This window comes from Gadus morhua, unplaced genomic scaffold, assembly GCF_902167405.1.
Source record: "Gadus morhua unplaced genomic scaffold, gadMor3.0, whole genome shotgun sequence".
In the NCBI taxonomy this organism is placed as follows: Eukaryota; Metazoa; Chordata; class Actinopteri; order Gadiformes; family Gadidae; genus Gadus; species Gadus morhua.
The window spans coordinates 46631-65709 of NW_021963999.1; the positions used below are offsets into that span (position 1 = coordinate 46631).

Sequence of the window (19079 nt, forward strand, 5' to 3'; positions counted from 1 at the left end):
TGTACTGCTTTTGGGGTTAGGAGTGGATCTTCTTTATTAGAGGCTGGTGGATCATGTTGTTATTTAAATAACCATTATAGTAGGGATTCTAAAATATTTAAATGGTGAGGAAGAGGTGCCACGCGATCAGTTTATGTAAATATGAAGTCAAAACGATTACAGGCCTATATGTTTCTTTGTGCCAGCGGGCCAGATATCCAGTCGACGAGAGCCTAAGGTTAGTCCTACCAGCGTAGATCCTTTAATTGTACTTATTTTTTGAAGGGTTTTGCGATTAATAGCCTATTTAATTAAATATTTGTGAATTGTTTTCCTTCCATCATTTAAATAGTTAGATAAATAGGACGTAAGCTTATGCATGGACTGCGCCATAATTATTTTTGACTTTTTATTGTAGAGTTTTGCACGCCTCCCATCCACTGCATCCAACACATTCTCTATTTGTGAAACATGTGGACAGTGTAGTGACGTAGCAGAGAGCTGCAATGACGGCGGTCCACCTTAGTCCATCCCAGGTTCTGCAACGCTACGTTTCTTCAAAAGATCACGCAAACGATGACGCCCAAGCAGTGTAATGCATTGCGTTCAAATATGTAGCTCTGAGTCTGGAATAACGTATTCATTCATTCATTATGGATCTAATCATTGTTTCTGTACAAGTCCCGTCTCTGGCCACGGCAGCGCTCTCACTCCTTAGTCCTCCCCCTGTATAATAGCTTATATGGTCACGTCTGTAAATGCTTACGGCCATACCACCATAGGCACGCCCGATCTCGTCTGATCGCGGAAGCTAAGCAGGGTCGGGCCTGGTTAGTACTTGGATGGGTGACCGCCTGGGAATACCAGGTGCTGTAAGCATTATACTTTTTCAACTCGAGCTCATTGGATGCAATGGCCTACCGTGCGCTGATCTTTAGCGCCCACTGTTTTGGAGAATTTAAGCAACATACAGACTCTGACGACGTCTCCTCAAGCTCTATTTGTGAAACATGTGGACAGTGTAGTGACGTAGCAGAGAGCTGCAATGACGGCGGTCCACCTTAGTCCATCCCAGGTTTTGCAACGCTACGTTTCTTCTAAAGATCACGCAAACGATGACGCCAAAGCAGTGTAATGCATTGCGTTCAAATATGTAACTCTGAGTCTGGAATAACGTATTCATTCATTCATTATGGATCTAATCATTGTTTCTGTACAAGTCCCGTCTCTGGCCACGGCAGCGCTCTCACTCCTTACGTCCTCCCCCTGTATAAAAGCTAATATGGTCAAGTCTATAATTGCTTACGGTCATACCACCTTAGGCACGCCCGATCTCGTCTGATCTTGGAAGCTAAGCAGGGTCGGGCCTGGTTAGTACTTGGATGGGTGACCGCCTGGGAATACCAGGTGCTGTAAGCATTATACTTTTTCAATTCGAGCTCATTGGATGCAATGGCCTACCGTGCGCTGATCTTTAGCGCCCACTGTTTTGGAGAATTTAAGCAACATATAGACTCTGACGACCTCTCCTCAAACTCTATTTGTGAAACATGTGGACAGTGTAGTGACGTAGCAGAGAGCTGCAATGACGGCGGTCCACCTTAGTCCATCCCAGGTTTTGCAACGCTCCGTTTCTTCAAAAGATCACGCAAACGATGACGCCCAAGCAGTGTAATGCATTGCGTTCAAATATGTAACTCTGAGTCTGGAATAACGTATTCATTCATTCATTATGGATCTAATCATTGTTTCTGTACAAGTCCCGTCTCTGGCCACGGCAGCGCTCTCACTCCTTACGTCCTCCTCCTGTATAAAAGCTAATATGGTCAAGTCAATAAATGCTTACGGCCATACCACCTTGGGCACGCCCGATCTCGTCTGATCTCGGAAGTTAAGCAGGGTCGGGCCTGGTTAGTACTTGGATGGGTGACCGCCTGGGAATACCAGGTGCTGTAAGCATTATACTATTTCAACTCGAGCTCATTGGATGCAATGGCCTACCGTGCGCTGATCTTTAGCGCCCACTGTTTTGGAGAATTTAAGCAACATACAGACTCTGACGACGTCTCCTCAAACTCTATTTGTGAAACATGTGGACAGTGTAGTGATGTAGCAGAGAGCTGCAATGACGGCGGTCCACCTTAGTCCATCCCAGGTTTTGCAACGCTACGTTTCTTCTAAAGATCACGCAAACGATGACGCCAAAGCAGTGTAATGCATTGCGTTCAAATATGTAACTCTGAGTCTGGAATAACGTATTCATTCATTCATTATGGATCTAATCATTGTTTCTGTACAAGTCCCGTCTCTGGCCACGGCAGCGCTCTCACTCCTTACGTCCTCCCCTGTATAAAAGCTAATATGGTCAAGTCTAAAATTGCTTACGGCCATACCACCTTAGGCACGCCCGATCTCGTCTGATCTCGGAAGCTAAGCAGGGTCGGGGCTGGTTAGTACTTGGATGGGTGACCGCCTGGGAATACCAGGTGCTGTAATCATTATACTATTTCAACTCGAGCTCATTGGATGCAATGGCCTACCGTGCGCTGATCATTAGCGCCCACTGTTTTGGAGAATTTAAGCAACATACAGACTCTGACGACGTCTCCTCAAACTCTATTTGTGAAACATGTGGACAGTGTAGTGACGTAGTAGAGAGCTGCAATGACGGCGGTCCACCTTAGTCCATCCCAGGTTTTGCAACGCTACGTTTCTTCAAAAGATCACGCAAACGATGACGCCCAAGCAGTGTAATGCATTGCGTTCAAATATGTTGCTCTGAGTCTGGAATAACGTATTCATTCATTCATTATGGATCTAATCATTGTTTCTGTACAAGTCCCGTCTCTGGCCACGGCAGCGCTCTCACTCCTTACGTCCTCCCCCTGTATAAAAGCTAATATGGTCAAGTCTATAATTGCTTACGGCCATACCACATTAGGCACGCCCGATCTCGTCTGATCTCGTTAGCTAAGCAGGGTCGGGACTGGTTAGTACTTGGATGGGTGACCGCCTGGGAATACCAGGTGCTGTAAGCATTATACTTTTTCAACTCGAGCTCATTGGATGCAATGGCCTACCGTGCGCTGATCTTTAGCGCCCACTGTTTTGGAGAATTTAAGCAACATACAGACTCTGACGACGTCTCCTCAAACTCTATTTGTGAAACATGTGGACAGTGTAGTGACGTAGCAGAGAGCTGCAATGACGGCGGTCCACCTTAGTCCATCCCAGGTTCTGCAACGCTACGTTTCTTCAAAAGATCACGCAAACGATGACGCCCAAGCAGTGTAATGCATTGCGTTCAAATATGTAGCTCTGAGTCTGGAATAACGTATTCATTCATTCATTATGGATCTAATCATTGTTTCTGTACAAGTCCCGTCTCTGGCCACGGCAGCGCTCTCACTCCTTAGTCCTCCCCCTGTATAATAGCTTATATGGTCACGTCTGTAAATGCTTACGGCCATACCACCATAGGCACGCCCGATCTCGTCTGATCGCGGAAGCTAAGCAGGGTCGGGCCTGGTTAGTACTTGGATGGGTGACCGCCTGGGAATACCAGGTGCTGTAAGCATTATACTTTTTCAACTCGAGCTCATTGGATGCAATGGCCTACCGTGCGCTGATCTTTAGCGCCCACTGTTTTGGAGAATTTAAGCAACATACAGACTCTGACGACGTCTCCTCAAGCTCTATTTGTGAAACATGTGGACAGTGTAGTGACGTAGCAGAGAGCTGCAATGACGGCGGTCCACCTTAGTCCATCCCAGGTTTTGCAACGCTACGTTTCTTCTAAAGATCACGCAAACGATGACGCCAAAGCAGTGTAATGCATTGCGTTCAAATATGTAACTCTGAGTCTGGAATAACGTATTCATTCATTCATTATGGATCTAATCATTGTTTCTGTACAAGTCCCGTCTCTGGCCACGGCAGCGCTCTCACTCCTTACGTCCTCCCCCTGTATAAAAGCTAATATGGTCAAGTCTATAATTGCTTACGGTCATACCACCTTAGGCACGCCCGATCTCGTCTGATCTTGGAAGCTAAGCAGGGTCGGGCCTGGTTAGTACTTGGATGGGTGACCGCCTGGGAATACCAGGTGCTGTAAGCATTATACTTTTTCAATTCGAGCTCATTGGATGCAATGGCCTACCGTGCGCTGATCTTTAGCGCCCACTGTTTTGGAGAATTTAAGCAACATATAGACTCTGACGACCTCTCCTCAAACTCTATTTGTGAAACATGTGGACAGTGTAGTGACGTAGCAGAGAGCTGCAATGACGGCGGTCCACCTTAGTCCATCCCAGGTTTTGCAACGCTCCGTTTCTTCAAAAGATCACGCAAACGATGACGCCCAAGCAGTGTAATGCATTGCGTTCAAATATGTAACTCTGAGTCTGGAATAACGTATTCATTCATTCATTATGGATCTAATCATTGTTTCTGTACAAGTCCCGTCTCTGGCCACGGCAGCGCTCTCACTCCTTACGTCCTCCTGTATAAAAGCTAATATGGTCAAGTCAATAAATGCTTACGGCCATACCACCTTGGGCACGCCCGATCTCGTCTGATCTCGGAAGTTAAGCAGGGTCGGGCCTGGTTAGTACTTGGATGGGTGACCGCCTGGGAATACCAGGTGCTGTAAGCATTATACTATTTCAACTCGAGCTCATTGGATGCAATGGCCTACCGTGCGCTGATCTTTAGCGCCCACTGTTTTGGAGAATTTAAGCAACATACAGACTCTGACGACGTCTCCTCAAACTCTATTTGTGAAACATGTGGACAGTGTAGTGATGTAGCAGAGAGCTGCAATGACGGCGGTCCACCTTAGTCCATCCCAGGTTTTGCAACGCTACGTTTCTTCTAAAGATCACGCAAACGATGACGCCAAAGCAGTGTAATGCATTGCGTTCAAATATGTAACTCTGAGTCTGGAATAACGTATTCATTCATTCATTATGGATCTAATCATTGTTTCTGTACAAGTCCCGTCTCTGGCCACGGCAGCGCTCTCACTCCTTACGTCCTCCCCTGTATAAAAGCTAATATGGTCAAGTCTAAAATTGCTTACGGCCATACCACCTTAGGCAAGCCCGATCTCGTCTGATCTCGGAAGCTAAGCAGGGTCGGGGCTGGTTAGTACTTGGATGGGTGACCGCCTGGGAATACCAGGTGCTGTAATCATTATACTATTTCAACTCGAGCTCATTGGATGCAATGGCCTACCGTGCGCTGATCATTAGCGCCCACTGTTTTGGAGAATTTAAGCAACATACAGACTCTGACGACGTCTCCTCAAACTCTATTTGTGAAACATGTGGACAGTGTAGTGACGTAGTAGAGAGCTGCAATGACGGCGGTCCACCTTAGTCCATCCCAGGTTTTGCAACGCTACGTTTCTTCAAAAGATCGAGCAAACGATGACGCCCAAGCAGTGTAATGCATTGCGTTCAAATATGTTGCTCTGAGTCTGGAATAACGTATTCATTCATTCATTATGGATCTAATCATTGTTTCTGTACAAGTCCCGTCTCTGGCCACGGCAGCGCTCTCACTCCTTACGTCCTCCCCCTGTATAAAAGCTGATATGGTCAAGTCTATAATTGCTTACGGCCATACCACCTTAGGCACGCCCGATCTCGTCTGATCTCGGAAGCTAAGCAGGGTCGGGCCTGGTTAGTACTTGGATGGGTGACCGCCTGGGAATACCAGGTGCTGTAAGCATTATACTTTTTCAACTCGAGCTCATTGGATGCAATGGCCTACCGTGCGCTGATCTTTAGCGCCCACTGTTTTGGAGAATTTAAGCAACATACAGACTCTGACGACGTCTCCTCAAACTCTATTTGTGAAACATGTGGACAGTGTAGTGACGTAGCAGAGAGCTGCAATGACGGCGGTCCACCTTAGTCCATCCCAGGTTCTGCAACGCTACGTTTCTTCAAAAGATCACGCAAACGATGACGCCCAAGCAGTGTAATGCATTGCGTTCAAATATGTAACTCTGAGTCTGGAATAACGTATTCATTCATTCATTATGGATCTAATGATTGTTTCTGTACAAGTCCCGTCTCTGGCCACGGCAGCGCTCTCACTCCTTACGTCCTCCCCCTGTATAAAAGCTTATATGGTCTAGTCTATAAATGCTTACGGCCATACCACCATAGGCACGCCCGATCTCGTCTGATCTTGGAAGCTAAGCAGGGTTGGGCCTGGTTAGTACTTGGATGGGTGACCGCCTGGGAATACCAGGTGCTGTAAGCAATATACTTTTTCAACTCGAGCTCATTGGATGCAATGGCCTACCGTGCGCTGATCTTTAGCGCCCACTGTTTTGGAGAATTTAAGCAACATACAGACTCTGACGACGTCTCCTCAAACTCTATTTGTGAAACATGTGGACAGTGTAGTGACGTAGCAGAGAGCTGCAATGACGGCGGTCCACCTTAGTCCATCCCAGGTTCTGCAACGCTACGTTTCTTCAAAAGATCACGCAAACGATGACGCCCAAGCAGTGTAATGCATTGCGTTCAAATATGTAACTCTGAGTCTGGAATAACGTATTCATTTATTCATTATGGATCTAATCATTGTTTCTGTACAAGTCCCGTCTCTGGCCACGGCAGCGCTCTCACTCCTTACGTCCTCCTCCTGTATAAAAGCTAATATGGTCAAGTCTATAAATGCTTACGGCCATACCACCTTAGGCACGCCCGATCTCGTCTGATCTCGGAAGCTAAGCAGGGTCGGGGCTGGTTAGTACTTGGATGGGTGACCGCCTGGGAATACCAGGTGCTGTAAGCATTATACTATTTCAACTCGAGCTCATTGGATGCAATGGCCTACCGTGCGCTGATCTTTAGCGCCCACTGTTTTAGAGAATTTAAGCAACATACAGACTCTGACGACGTCTCCTCAAACTCTATTTGTGAAACATGTGGACAGTGTAGTGACGTAGTAGAGAGCTGCAATGACGGCGGTCCACCTTAGTCCATCCCAGGTTTTGCAACGCTACGTTTCTTCAAAAGATCACGCAAACGATGACGCCCAAGCAGTGTAATGCATTGCATTCAAATATGTTGCTCTGAGTCTGGAATAACGTATTCATTCATTCATTATGGATGTAATCATTGTTTCTGTACAAGTCCCGTCTCTGGCCACGGCAGCGCTCTCACTCCTTACGTCCTCCCCCTGTATAAAAGCTAATATGGTCAAGTCTATAAATGCTTACGGCCATACCACCATAGGCACGCCCGATCTCGTCTGATCTCGGAAGCTAAGCAGGGTCGGGCCTGGTTAGTACTTGGATGGGTGACCGCCTGGGAATACCAGGTGCTGTAAGCATTATACTTTTTCAACTCGAGCTCATTGGATGCAATGGCCTACCGTTCGCTGATCTTTAGCGCCCACTGTTTTGGAGAATTTAAGCAACATACAGACTCTGACGACGTCTCCTCAAACTCTATTTGTGAAACATGTGGACAGTGTAGTGACGTAGCAGCGAGCTGCAATGACGGCGGTCCACCTTAGTCCATCCCAGGTTCTGCAACGCTACGTTTCTTCAAAAGATCACGCAAACGATGACGCCCAAGCAGTGTAATGCATTGCGTTCAAATATGTAACTCTGAGTCTGGAATAACGTATTCATTTATTCATTATGGATCCAATCATTGTTTCTGTACAAGTCCCGTCTCTGGCCACGGCAGCGCTCTCACTCCTTACGTCCTCCTCCTGTATAAAAGCTAATATGGTCAAGTCTATAAATGCTTACGGCCATACCACCTTAGGCACGCCTGATCTCGTCTGATCTCGGAAGCTAAGCAGGGTCGGGGCTGGTTAGTACTTGGATGGGTGACCGCCTGGGAATACCAGGTGCTGTAAGCATTATACTATTTCAACTCGAGCTCATTGGATGCAATGGCCTACCGTGCGCTGATCTTTAGCGCCCACTGTTTTGGAGAATTTAAGCAACATACAGACTCTGACGACGTCTCCTCAAACTCTATTTGTGAAACATGTGGACAGTGTAGTGACGTAGTAGAGAGCTGCAATGACGGCGGTCCACCCTAGTCCATCCCAGGTTTTGCAACGCTACGTTTCTTCAAAAGATCACGCAAACGATGACGCCCAAGCAGTGTAATGCATTGCGTTCAAATATGTTGCTCTGAGTCTGGAATAACGTATTCATTCATTCATTATGGATCTAATCATTGTTTCTGTACAAGTCCCGTCTCTGGCCACGGCAGCGCTCTCACTCCTTACGTCCTCCCCCTGTATAAAAGCTAATATGGTCAAGTCTATAATTGCTTACGGCCATACCACCTTAGGCACGCCCGATCTCGTCTGATCTCGGAAGCTAAGCAGGGTCGGGCCTGGTTAGTACTTGCATGGGTGACCGCCTGGGAATACCAGGTGCTGTAAGCATTATACTATTTCAACTCGAGCTCATTGGATGCAATGGCCTACCGTGCGCTGATCTTTAGCGCCCACTGTTTTGGAGAATTTAAGCAACATACAGACTCTGACGACGTCTCCTCAAACTCTATTTGTGAAACATGTGGACAGTGTAGTGACGTAGTAGAGAGCTGCAATGACGGCGGTCCACCTTAGTCCATCCCAGGTTTTGCAACGCTACGTTTCTTCAAAAGATCACGCAAACGATGACGCCCAAGCAGTGTAATGCATTGCGTTCAAATATGTTGCTCTGAGTCTGGAATAACGTATTCATTCATTCATTATGGATCTAATCATTGTTTCTGTACAAGTCCCGTCTCTGGCCACGGCAGCGCTCTCACTCCTTACGTCCTCCCCCTGTATAAAAGCTTACATGGTCAAGTCTATAAATGCTTACGGCCATACCACCATAGGCACGCCCGATTTCGTCTGATCTCGGAAGCTAAGCAGGGTCGGGCCTGGTTAGTACTTGGATGGGTGACCGCCTGGGAATACTAGGTGCTGTAAGCATTATACTTTTTCAACTCGAGCTCATTGGATGCAATGCGCTGATCTTTAGCGCCCACTGTTTTGGAGAATTTAAGCAACATACAGACTCTGACGACGTCTCCTCAAACTCTATTTGTGAAACATGTGGACAGTGTAGTGACGTAGCAGAGAGCTGCAATGACGGCGGTCCACCTTAGTCCATCCCAGGTTCTGCAACGCTACGTTTCTTCAAAAGATCACGCAAACGATGACGCCCAAGCAGTGTAATGCATTGCGTTCAAATATGTAACTCTGAGTCTGGAATAACGTATTCAATCATTCATTATGGATCTAATCATTGTTTCTGTACAAGTCCCGTATCCGGCCACGGCAGCGCTCTCACTCCTTACGTCCTCCCCCTGTATAAAAGCTTATATGGTCAAGTCTATAAATGCTTACGGCCATACCACCATAGGCACGCCCGATCTCGTCTGATCTCGGAAGCTAAGCAGGGTCGGGCCTGGTTAGTACTTGGATTGGTGACCGCCTGGGAATACCAGGTGCTGTAAGCATTGTACTTTTTCAACTCGAGCTCATTGGATGCAATGGCCTACCGTGCGCTGATCTTTAGCGCCCACTGTTTTGGAGAATTTAAGCAACATACAGACTCTGACGACGTCTCCTCAAGCTCTATTTGTGAAACATGTGGACAGTGTAGTGACGTAGCAGAGAGCTGCAATGACGGCGGTCCACCTTAGTCCATCCCAGGTTTTGCAACGCTACGTTTCTTCTAAAGATCACGCAAACGATGACGCCAAAGCAGTGTAATGCATTGCGTTCAAATATGTAACTCTGAGTCTGGAATAACGTATTCATTCATTCATTATGGATCTAATCATTGTTTCTGTACAAGTCCCGTCTCTGGCCACGGCAGCGCTCTCACTCCTTACGTCCTCCCCCTGTATAAAAGCTAATATGGTCAAGTCGATAATTGCTTACGGCCATACCACCTTAGGCACGCCCGATCTCGTCTGATCTCGGAAGCTAAGCAGGGTCGGGCCTGGTTAGTACTTGGATGGGTGACCGCCTGGGAATACCAGGTGCTGTAAGCATTATACTTTTTCAATTCGAGCTCATTGGATGCAATGGCCTACCGTGCGCTGATCTTTAGCGCCCACTGTTTTGGAGAATTTAAGCAACATATAGACTCTGACGACGTCTCCTCAAACTCTATTTGTGAAACATGTGGACAGTGTAGTGACGTAGCAGAGAGCTGCAATGACGGCGGTCCACCTTAGTCCATCCCAGGTTTTGCAACGCTACGTTTCTTCAAAAGATCGAGCAAACGATGACGCCCAAGCAGTGTAATGCATTGCGTTCAAATATGTTGCTCTGAGTCTGGAATAACGTATTCATTCATTCATTATGGATCTAATCATTGTTTCTGTACAAGTCCCGTCTCTGGCCACGGCAGCGCTCTCACTCCTTACGTCCTCCCCCTGTATAAAAGCTGATATGGTCAAGTCTATAATTGCTTACGGCCATACCACCTTAGGCACGCCCGATCTCGTCTGATCTCGGAAGCTAAGCAGGGTCGGGCCTGGTTAGTACTTGGATGGGTGACCGCCTGGGAATACCAGGTGCTGTAAGCATTATACTTTTTCAACTCGAGCTCATTGGATGCAATGGCCTACCGTGCGCTGATCTTTAGCGCCCACTGTTTTGGAGAATTTAAGCAACATACAGACTCTGACGACGTCTCCTCAAACTCTATTTGTGAAACATGTGGACAGTGTAGTGACGTAGCAGAGAGCTGCAATGACGGCGGTCCACCTTAGTCCATCCCAGGTTCTGCAACGCTACGTTTCTTCAAAAGATCACGCAAACGATGACGCCCAAGCAGTGTAATGCATTGCGTTCAAATATGTAACTCTGAGTCTGGAATAACGTATTCATTCATTCATTATGGATCTAATGATTGTTTCTGTACAAGTCCCGTCTCTGGCCACGGCAGCGCTCTCACTCCTTACGTCCTCCCCCTGTATAAAAGCTTATATGGTCTAGTCTATAAATGCTTACGGCCATACCACCATAGGCACGCACGATCTCGTCTGATCTTGGAAGCTAAGCAGGGTTGGGCCTGGTTAGTACTTGGATGGGTGACCGCCTGGGAATACCAGGTGCTGTAAGCAATATACTTTTTCAACTCGAGCTCATTGGATGCAATGGCCTACCGTGCGCTGATCTTTAGCGCCCACTGTTTTGGAGAATTTAAGCAACATACAGACTCTGACGACGTCTCCTCAAACTCTATTTGTGAAACATGTGGACAGTGTAGTGACGTAGCAGAGAGCTGCAATGACGGCGGTCCACCTTAGTCCATCCCAGGTTCTGCAACGCTACGTTTCTTCAAAAGATCACGCAAACGATGACGCCCAAGCAGTGTAATGCATTGCGTTCAAATATGTAACTCTGAGTCTGGAATAACGTATTCATTTATTCATTATGGATCTAATCATTGTTTCTGTACAAGTCCCGTCTCTGGCCACGGCAGCGCTCTCACTCCTTACGTCCTCCTCCTGTATAAAAGCTAATATGGTCAAGTCTATAAATGCTTACGGCCATACCACCTTAGGCACGCCCGATCTCGTCTGATCTCGGAAGCTAAGCAGGGTCGGGGCTGGTTAGTACTTGGATGGGTGACCGCCTGGGAATACCAGGTGCTGTAAGCATTATACTATTTCAACTCGAGCTCATTGGATGCAATGGCCTACCGTGCGCTGATCTTTAGCGCCCACTGTTTTAGAGAATTTAAGCAACATACAGACTCTGACGACGTCTCCTCAAACTCTATTTGTGAAACATGTGGACAGTGTAGTGACGTAGTAGAGAGCTGCAATGACGGCGGTCCACCTTAGTCCATCCCAGGTTTTGCAACGCTACGTTTCTTCAAAAGATCACGCAAACGATGACGCCCAAGCAGTGTAATGCATTGCATTCAAATATGTTGCTCTGAGTCTGGAATAACGTATTCATTCATTCATTATGGATGTAATCATTGTTTCTGTACAAGTCCCGTCTCTGGCCACGGCAGCGCTCTCACTCCTTACGTCCTCCCCCTGTATAAAAGCTAATATGGTCAAGTCTATAAATGCTTACGGCCATACCACCATAGGCACGCCCGATCTCGTCTGATCTCGGAAGCTAAGCAGGGTCGGGCCTGGTTAGTACTTGGATGGGTGACCGCCTGGGAATACCAGGTGCTGTAAGCATTATACTTTTTCAACTCGAGCTCATTGGATGCAATGGCCTACCGTTCGCTGATCTTTAGCGCCCACTGTTTTGGAGAATTTAAGCAACATACAGACTCTGACGACGTCTCCTCAAACTCTATTTGTGAAACATGTGGACAGTGTAGTGACGTAGCAGCGAGCTGCAATGACGGCGGTCCACCTTAGTCCATCCCAGGTTCTGCAACGCTACGTTTCTTCAAAAGATCACGCAAACGATGACGCCCAAGCAGTGTAATGCATTGCGTTCAAATATGTAACTCTGAGTCTGGAATAACGTATTCATTTATTCATTATGGATCTAATCATTGTTTCTGTACAAGTCCCGTCTCTGGCCACGGCAGCGCTCTCACTCCTTACGTCCTCCTCCTGTATAAAAGCTAATATGGTCAAGTCTATAAATGCTTACGGCCATACCACCTTAGGCACGCCCGATCTCGTCTGATCTCGGAAGCTAAGCAGGGTCGGGGCTGGTTAGTACTTGGATGGGTGACCGCCTGGGAATACCAGGTGCTGTAAGCATTATACTATTTCAACTCGAGCTCATTGGATGCAATGGCCTACCGTGCGCTGATCTTTAGCGCCCACTGTTTTGGAGAATTTAAGCAACATACAGACTCTGACGACGTCTCCTCAAACTCTATTTGTGAAACATGTGGACAGTGTAGTGACTGTAGCAGAGAGCTGCAATGACGGCGGTCCACCTTAGTCCATCCCAGGTTTTGCAACGCTACGTTTCTTCTAAAGATCACGCAAACGATGACGCCCAAGCAGTGTAATGCATTGCGTTCAAATATGTAACTCTGAGTCTGGAATAACGTATTCATTCATTCATTATGGATCTAATCATTGTTTCTGTACAAGTCCCGTCTCTGGCCACGGCAGCGCTCTCACTCCTTACGTCCTCCCCCTGTATAAAAGCTAATATGGTCAAGTCTATAATTGCTTACGGCCATACCACCTTAGGCACGCCCGATCTCGTCTGATCTCGGAAGCTAAGCAGGGTCGGGCCTGGTTAGTACTTGGATGGGTGACCGCCTGGGAATACCAGGTGCTGTAAGCATTATACTATTTCAACTCGAGCTCATTGGATGCAATGGCCTACCGTGCGCTGATCATTAGCGCCCACTGTTTTGGAGAATTTAAGCAACATACAGACTCTGACGACGTCTCCTCAAACTCTATTTGTGAAACATGTGGACAGTGTAGTGACGTAGTAGAGAGCTGCAATGACGGCGGTCCACCTTAGTCCATCCCAGGTTTTGCAACGCTACGTTTCTTCAAAAGATCACGCAAACGATGACGCCCAAGCAGTGTAATGCATTGCGTTCAAATATGTTGCTCTGAGTCTGGAATAACGTATTCATTCATTCATTATGGATCTAATCATTGTTTCTGTACAAGTCCCGTCTCTGGCCACGGCAGCGCTCTCACTCCTTACGTCCTCCCCCTGTATAAAAGCTAATATGGTCAAGTCTATAATTGCTTACGGCCATACCACCATTAGGCACGCCCGATCTCGTCTGATCTCGTAAGCTAAGCAGGGTCGGGCCTGGTTAGTACTTGGATGGGTGACCGCCTGGGAATACCAGGTGCTGTAAGCATTATACTTTTTCAACTCGAGCTCATTGGATGCAATGGCCTACCGTGCGCTGATCTTTAGCGCCCACTGTTTTGGAGAATTTAAGCAACATACAGACTCTGACGACGTCTCCTCAAACTCTATTTGTGAAACATGTGGACAGTGTAGTGACGTAGCAGAGAGCTGCAATGACGGCGGTCCACCTTAGTCCATCCCAGGTTCTGCAACGCTACGTTTCTTCAAAAGATCACGCAAACGATGACGCCCAAGCAGTGTAATGCATTGCGTTCAAATATGTAGCTCTGAGTCTGGAATAACGTATTCATTCATTCATTATGGATCTAATCATTGTTTCTGTACAAGTCCCGTCTCTGGCCACGGCAGCGCTCTCACTCCTTACGTCCTCCCCCTGTATAAAAGCTTATATGGTCAAGTCTATAAATGCTTACGGCCATACCACCATAGGCACGCCCGATCTCGTCTGATCTCGGAAGCTAAGCAGGGTCGGGCCTGGTTAGTACTTGGATGGGTGACCGCCTGGGAATACCAGGTGCTGTAAGCATTATACTTTTTCAACTCGAGCTCATTGGATGCAATGGCCTACCGTGCGCTGATCTTTAGCGCCCACTGTTTTGGAGAATTTAAGCAACATACAGACTCTGACGACGTCTCCTCAAGCTCTATTTGTGAAACATGTGGACAGTGTAGTGACGTAGCAGAGAGCTGCAATGACGGCGGTCCACCTTAGTCCATCCCAGGTTTTGCAACGCTACGTTTCTTCTAAAGATCACGCAAACGATGACGCCAAAGCAGTGTAATGCATTGCGTTCAAATATGTAACTCTGAGTCTGGAATAACGTATTCATTCATTCATTATGGATCTAATCATTGTTTCTGTACAAGTCCCGTCTCTGGCCACGGCAGCGCTCTCACTCCTTACGTCCTCCCCCTGTATAAAAGCTAATATGGTCAAGTCTATAATTGCTTACGGCCATACCACCTTAGGCACGCCCGATCTCGTCTGATCTCGGAAGCTAAGCAGGGTCGGGCCTGGTTAGTACTTGGATGGGTGACCGCCTGGGAATACCAGGTGCTGTAAGCATTATACTTTTTCAATTCGAGCTCATTGGATGCAATGGCCTACCGTGCGCTGATCTTTAGCGCCCACTGTTTTGGAGAATTTAAGCAACATATAGACTCTGACGACCGTCTCCTCAAACTCTATTTGTGAAACATGTGGACAGTGTAGTGACGTAGCAGAGAGCTGCAATGACGGCGGTCCACCTTAGTCCATCCCAGGTTTTGCAACGCTCCGTTTCTTCAAAAGATCACGCAAACGATGACGCCCAAGCAGTGTAATGCATTGCGTTCAAATATGTAACTCTGAGTCTGGAATAACGTATTCATTCATTCATTATGGATCTAATCATTGTTTCTGTACAAGTCCCGTCTCTGGCCACGGCAGCGCTCTCACTCCTTACGTCCTCCCCTGTATAAAAGCTAATATGGTCAAGTCTAATAAATGCTTACGGCCATACCACCTTAGGCACGCCCGATCTCGTCTGATCTCGGAAGTTAAGCAGGGTCGGGCCTGGTTAGTACTTGGATGGGTGACCGCCTGGGAATACCAGGTGCTGTAAGCATTATACTATTTCAACTCGAGCTCATTGGATGCAATGGCCTACCGTGCGCTGATCTTTAGCGCCCACTGTTTTGGAGAATTTAAGCAACATACAGACTCTGACGACGTCTCCTCAAACTCTATTTGTGAAACATGTGGACAGTGTAGTGATGTAGCAGAGAGCTGCAATGACGGCGGTCCACCTTAGTCCATCCCAGGTTTTGCAACGCTACGTTTCTTCTAAAGATCACGCAAACGATGACGCCAAAGCAGTGTAATGCATTGCGTTCAAATATGTAACTCTGAGTCTGGAATAACGTATTCATTCATTCATTATGGATCTAATCATTGTTTCTGTACAAGTCCCGTCTCTGGCCACGGCAGCGCTCTCACTCCTTACGTCCTCCCCTGTATAAAAGCTAATATGGTCAAGTCTATAAATTGCTTACGGCCATACCACCTTAGGCAAGCCCGATCTCGTCTGATCTCGGAAGCTAAGCAGGGTCGGGCCTGGTTAGTACTTGGATGGGTGACCGCCTGGGAATACCAGGTGCTGTAAGCATTATACTATTTCAACTCGAGCTCATTGGATGCAATGGCCTACCGTGCGCTGATCATTAGCGCCCACTGTTTTGGAGAATTTAAGCAACATACAGACTCTGACGACGTCTCCTCAAACTCTATTTGTGAAACATGTGGACAGTGTAGTGACGTAGTAGAGAGCTGCAATGACGGCGGTCCACCTTAGTCCATCCCAGGTTTTGCAACGCTACGTTTCTTCAAAAGATCGGCGCAAACGATGACGCCCAAGCAGTGTAATGCATTGCGTTCAAATATGTTGCTCTGAGTCTGGAATAACGTATTCATTCATTCATTATGGATCTAATCATTGTTTCTGTACAAGTCCCGTCTCTGGCCACGGCAGCGCTCTCACTCCTTACGTCCTCCCCCTGTATAAAAGCTGATATGGTCAAGTCTATAATTGCTTACGGCCATACCACCTTAGGCACGCCCGATCTCGTCTGATCTCGGAAGCTAAGCAGGGTCGGGCCTGGTTAGTACTTGGATGGGTGACCGCCTGGGAATACCAGGTGCTGTAAGCATTATACTTTTTCAACTCGAGCTCATTGGATGCAATGGCCTACCGTGCGCTGATCTTTAGCGCCCACTGTTTTGGAGAATTTAAGCAACATACAGACTCTGACGACGTCTCCTCAAACTCTATTTGTGAAACATGTGGACAGTGTAGTGACGTAGCAGAGAGCTGCAATGACGGCGGTCCACCTTAGTCCATCCCAGGTTCTGCAACGCTACGTTTCTTCAAAAGATCACGCAAACGATGACGCCCAAGCAGTGTAATGCATTGCGTTCAAATATGTAACTCTGAGTCTGGAATAACGTATTCATTCATTCATTATGGATCTAATCATTGTTTCTGTACAAGTCCCGTCTCTGGCCACGGCAGCGCTCTCACTCCTTACGTCCTCCCCCTGTATAAAAGCTTATATGGTCTAAGTCTATAAATGCTTACGGCCATACCACCATAGGCACGCCCGATCTCGTCTGATCTCGGAAGCTAAGCAGGGTCGGGCCTGGTTAGTACTTGGATGGGTGACCGCCTGGGAATACCAGGTGCTGTAAGCATTATACTTTTTCAACTCGAGCTCATTGGATGCAATGGCCTACCGTGCGCTGATCTTTAGCGCCCACTGTTTTGGAGAATTTAAGCAACATACAGACTCTGACGACGTCTCCTCAAACTCTATTTGTGAAACATGTGGACAGTGTAGTGACGTAGCAGAGAGCTGCAATGACGGCGGTCCACCTTAGTCCATCCCAGGTTCTGCAACGCTACGTTTCTTCAAAAGATCACGCAAACGATGACGCCCAAGCAGTGTAATGCATTGCGTTCAAATATGTAACTCTGAGTCTGGAATAACGTATTCATTCATTCATTATGGATCTAATCATTGTTTCTGTACAAGTCCCGTCTCTGGCCACGGCAGCGCTCTCACTCCTTACGTCCTCCTCCCTGTATAAAAGCTAATATGGTCAAGTCTATAAATGCTTACGGCCATACCACCTTAGGCACGCCCGATCTCGTCTGATCTCGGAAGCTAAGCAGGGTCGGGGCCTGTTAGTACTTGGATGGGTGACCGCCTGGGAATACCAGGTGCTGTAAGCATTATACTATTTCAACTCGAGCTCATTGGATGCAATGGCCTACCGTGCGCTGATCTTTAGCGCCCACTGTTTTGGAGAATTTAAGCAACATACAGACTCTGACGACGTCTCCTCAAACTCTATTTGTGAAACATGTGGACAGTGTAGTGACGTAGCTAGAGAGCTGCAATGACGGCGGTCCACCTTAGTCCATCCCAGGTTTTGCAACGCTACGTTTCTTCAAAAGATCACGCAAACGATGACGCCCAAGCAGTGTAATGCATTGCGTTCAAATATGTTAGCTCTGAGTCTGGAATAACGTATTCATTCATTCATTATGGATCTAATCATTGTTTCTGTACAAGTCCCGTCTCTGGCCACGGCAGCGCTCTCACTCCTTACGTCCTCCCCCTGTATAAAAGCTAATATGGTCAAGTCTATAAATGCTTACGGCCATACCACCATAGGCACGCCCGATCTCGTCTGATCTCGGAAGCTAAGCAGGGTCGGGCCTGGTTAGTACTTGGATGGGTGACCGCCTGGGAATACCAGGTGCTGTAAGCATTATACTTTTTCAACTCGAGCTCATTGGATGCAATGGCCTACCGTTCGCTGATCTTTAGCGCCCACTGTTTTGGAGAATTTAAGCAACATACAGACTCTGACGACGTCTCCTCAAACTCTATTTGTGAAACATGTGGACAGTGTAGTGACGTAGCAGCGAGCTGCAATGACGGCGGTCCACCTTAGTCCATCCCAGGTTCTGCAACGCTACGTTTCTTCAAAAGATCACGCAAACGATGACGCCCAAGCAGTGTAATGCATTGCGTTCAAATATGTAACTCTGAGTCTGGAATAACGTATTCATTTATTCATTATGGATCTAATCATTGTTTCTGTACAAGTCCCGTCTCTGGCCACGGCAGCGCTCTCACTCCTTACGTCCTCCTCCTGTATAAAAGCTAATATGGTCAAGTCTATAAATGCTTACGGCCATACCACCTTAGGCACGCCCGATCTCGTCTGATCTCGGAAGCTAAGCAGGGTCGGGGCTGGTTAGTACTTGGATGGGTGACCGCCTGGGAATACCAGGTGCTGTAAGCATTATACTATTTCAACTCGAGCTCATTGGATGCAATGGCCTACCGTGCGCTGATCTTTAGCGCCCACTGTTTTGGAGAATTTAAGCAACATACAGACTCTGACGACGTCTCCTCAAACTCTATTTGTGAAACATGTGGACAGTGTAGTGACGTAGTAGAGAGCTGCAATGACGGCGGTCCACCTTAGTCCATCCCAGGTTTTGCAACGCTACGTTTCTTCAAAAGATCACGCAAACGATGACGCCCAAGCAGTGTAATGCATTGCGTTCAAATATGTTGCTCTGAGTCTGGAATAACGTATTCATTCATTCATTATGGATCTAATCATTGTTTCTGTACAAGTCCCGTCTCTGGCCACGGCAGCGCTCTCACTCCTTACGTCCTCCCCCTGTATAAAAGCTAATATGGTC

The 19079-nt window shown here is 47.2% G+C and overlaps 32 non-coding genes and 2 pseudogenes across 32 annotated transcripts; all 34 read left to right on the top strand.

Moving 5' to 3' along the window:
• Positions 1-739: 739 nt before the first annotated feature.
• LOC115538753 (5S ribosomal RNA) lies at positions 740-858 on the top strand. The gene has a single exon (XR_003975520.1). It is a non-coding gene; the product is annotated as a 5S ribosomal RNA (ribosomal RNA).
• Positions 859-1279: 421 nt separating this feature from the next.
• On the top strand, positions 1280-1398 carry LOC115538746 (5S ribosomal RNA). The gene has a single exon (XR_003975513.1). It is a non-coding gene; the product is annotated as a 5S ribosomal RNA (ribosomal RNA).
• Positions 1399-1819: 421 nt separating this feature from the next.
• Positions 1820-1938, top strand: LOC115538701 (5S ribosomal RNA). Its single transcript, XR_003975471.1, has one exon. It is a non-coding gene; the product is annotated as a 5S ribosomal RNA (ribosomal RNA).
• Positions 1939-2358: 420 nt separating this feature from the next.
• LOC115538759 (5S ribosomal RNA) lies at positions 2359-2477 on the top strand. The gene has a single exon (XR_003975526.1). It is a non-coding gene; the product is annotated as a 5S ribosomal RNA (ribosomal RNA).
• Positions 2478-2898: 421 nt separating this feature from the next.
• Positions 2899-3017, top strand: LOC115538710 (uncharacterized; annotated as a pseudogene).
• A 420-nt stretch (positions 3018-3437) lies between these two features.
• LOC115538754 (5S ribosomal RNA) lies at positions 3438-3556 on the top strand. The gene has a single exon (XR_003975521.1). It is a non-coding gene; the product is annotated as a 5S ribosomal RNA (ribosomal RNA).
• Positions 3557-3977: 421 nt separating this feature from the next.
• LOC115538747 (5S ribosomal RNA) lies at positions 3978-4096 on the top strand. Its single transcript, XR_003975514.1, has one exon. It is a non-coding gene; the product is annotated as a 5S ribosomal RNA (ribosomal RNA).
• A 418-nt stretch (positions 4097-4514) lies between these two features.
• LOC115538721 (5S ribosomal RNA) lies at positions 4515-4633 on the top strand. The gene has a single exon (XR_003975488.1). It is a non-coding gene; the product is annotated as a 5S ribosomal RNA (ribosomal RNA).
• Positions 4634-5053: 420 nt separating this feature from the next.
• On the top strand, positions 5054-5172 carry LOC115538709 (uncharacterized; annotated as a pseudogene).
• Positions 5173-5593: 421 nt separating this feature from the next.
• LOC115538714 (5S ribosomal RNA) lies at positions 5594-5712 on the top strand. Its single transcript, XR_003975481.1, has one exon. It is a non-coding gene; the product is annotated as a 5S ribosomal RNA (ribosomal RNA).
• A 421-nt stretch (positions 5713-6133) lies between these two features.
• Positions 6134-6252, top strand: LOC115538743 (5S ribosomal RNA). Its single transcript, XR_003975510.1, has one exon. It is a non-coding gene; the product is annotated as a 5S ribosomal RNA (ribosomal RNA).
• Positions 6253-6673: 421 nt separating this feature from the next.
• On the top strand, positions 6674-6792 carry LOC115538749 (5S ribosomal RNA). Its single transcript, XR_003975516.1, has one exon. It is a non-coding gene; the product is annotated as a 5S ribosomal RNA (ribosomal RNA).
• A 421-nt stretch (positions 6793-7213) lies between these two features.
• On the top strand, positions 7214-7332 carry LOC115538729 (5S ribosomal RNA). The gene has a single exon (XR_003975496.1). It is a non-coding gene; the product is annotated as a 5S ribosomal RNA (ribosomal RNA).
• A 421-nt stretch (positions 7333-7753) lies between these two features.
• LOC115538760 (5S ribosomal RNA) lies at positions 7754-7872 on the top strand. Its single transcript, XR_003975527.1, has one exon. It is a non-coding gene; the product is annotated as a 5S ribosomal RNA (ribosomal RNA).
• A 421-nt stretch (positions 7873-8293) lies between these two features.
• LOC115538738 (5S ribosomal RNA) lies at positions 8294-8412 on the top strand. Its single transcript, XR_003975504.1, has one exon. It is a non-coding gene; the product is annotated as a 5S ribosomal RNA (ribosomal RNA).
• Positions 8413-8833: 421 nt separating this feature from the next.
• Positions 8834-8952, top strand: LOC115538756 (5S ribosomal RNA). Its single transcript, XR_003975523.1, has one exon. It is a non-coding gene; the product is annotated as a 5S ribosomal RNA (ribosomal RNA).
• Positions 8953-9363: 411 nt separating this feature from the next.
• On the top strand, positions 9364-9482 carry LOC115538757 (5S ribosomal RNA). The gene has a single exon (XR_003975524.1). It is a non-coding gene; the product is annotated as a 5S ribosomal RNA (ribosomal RNA).
• A 421-nt stretch (positions 9483-9903) lies between these two features.
• On the top strand, positions 9904-10022 carry LOC115538715 (5S ribosomal RNA). The gene has a single exon (XR_003975482.1). It is a non-coding gene; the product is annotated as a 5S ribosomal RNA (ribosomal RNA).
• A 421-nt stretch (positions 10023-10443) lies between these two features.
• On the top strand, positions 10444-10562 carry LOC115538716 (5S ribosomal RNA). The gene has a single exon (XR_003975483.1). It is a non-coding gene; the product is annotated as a 5S ribosomal RNA (ribosomal RNA).
• A 421-nt stretch (positions 10563-10983) lies between these two features.
• On the top strand, positions 10984-11102 carry LOC115538758 (5S ribosomal RNA). Its single transcript, XR_003975525.1, has one exon. It is a non-coding gene; the product is annotated as a 5S ribosomal RNA (ribosomal RNA).
• A 421-nt stretch (positions 11103-11523) lies between these two features.
• LOC115538750 (5S ribosomal RNA) lies at positions 11524-11642 on the top strand. Its single transcript, XR_003975517.1, has one exon. It is a non-coding gene; the product is annotated as a 5S ribosomal RNA (ribosomal RNA).
• Positions 11643-12063: 421 nt separating this feature from the next.
• LOC115538730 (5S ribosomal RNA) lies at positions 12064-12182 on the top strand. Its single transcript, XR_003975497.1, has one exon. It is a non-coding gene; the product is annotated as a 5S ribosomal RNA (ribosomal RNA).
• A 421-nt stretch (positions 12183-12603) lies between these two features.
• LOC115538751 (5S ribosomal RNA) lies at positions 12604-12722 on the top strand. Its single transcript, XR_003975518.1, has one exon. It is a non-coding gene; the product is annotated as a 5S ribosomal RNA (ribosomal RNA).
• A 422-nt stretch (positions 12723-13144) lies between these two features.
• LOC115538717 (5S ribosomal RNA) lies at positions 13145-13263 on the top strand. The gene has a single exon (XR_003975484.1). It is a non-coding gene; the product is annotated as a 5S ribosomal RNA (ribosomal RNA).
• Positions 13264-13684: 421 nt separating this feature from the next.
• Positions 13685-13804, top strand: LOC115538704 (5S ribosomal RNA). The gene has a single exon (XR_003975474.1). It is a non-coding gene; the product is annotated as a 5S ribosomal RNA (ribosomal RNA).
• Positions 13805-14225: 421 nt separating this feature from the next.
• LOC115538731 (5S ribosomal RNA) lies at positions 14226-14344 on the top strand. The gene has a single exon (XR_003975498.1). It is a non-coding gene; the product is annotated as a 5S ribosomal RNA (ribosomal RNA).
• Positions 14345-14765: 421 nt separating this feature from the next.
• LOC115538718 (5S ribosomal RNA) lies at positions 14766-14884 on the top strand. Its single transcript, XR_003975485.1, has one exon. It is a non-coding gene; the product is annotated as a 5S ribosomal RNA (ribosomal RNA).
• A 422-nt stretch (positions 14885-15306) lies between these two features.
• Positions 15307-15425, top strand: LOC115538732 (5S ribosomal RNA). Its single transcript, XR_003975499.1, has one exon. It is a non-coding gene; the product is annotated as a 5S ribosomal RNA (ribosomal RNA).
• Positions 15426-15846: 421 nt separating this feature from the next.
• LOC115538741 (5S ribosomal RNA) lies at positions 15847-15965 on the top strand. The gene has a single exon (XR_003975507.1). It is a non-coding gene; the product is annotated as a 5S ribosomal RNA (ribosomal RNA).
• A 422-nt stretch (positions 15966-16387) lies between these two features.
• Positions 16388-16506, top strand: LOC115538719 (5S ribosomal RNA). Its single transcript, XR_003975486.1, has one exon. It is a non-coding gene; the product is annotated as a 5S ribosomal RNA (ribosomal RNA).
• Positions 16507-16928: 422 nt separating this feature from the next.
• On the top strand, positions 16929-17047 carry LOC115538733 (5S ribosomal RNA). The gene has a single exon (XR_003975500.1). It is a non-coding gene; the product is annotated as a 5S ribosomal RNA (ribosomal RNA).
• A 422-nt stretch (positions 17048-17469) lies between these two features.
• On the top strand, positions 17470-17588 carry LOC115538708 (5S ribosomal RNA). Its single transcript, XR_003975478.1, has one exon. It is a non-coding gene; the product is annotated as a 5S ribosomal RNA (ribosomal RNA).
• A 423-nt stretch (positions 17589-18011) lies between these two features.
• LOC115538734 (5S ribosomal RNA) lies at positions 18012-18130 on the top strand. The gene has a single exon (XR_003975501.1). It is a non-coding gene; the product is annotated as a 5S ribosomal RNA (ribosomal RNA).
• Positions 18131-18551: 421 nt separating this feature from the next.
• Positions 18552-18670, top strand: LOC115538752 (5S ribosomal RNA). Its single transcript, XR_003975519.1, has one exon. It is a non-coding gene; the product is annotated as a 5S ribosomal RNA (ribosomal RNA).
• The last annotated feature ends 409 nt before the right edge of the window (positions 18671-19079 follow it).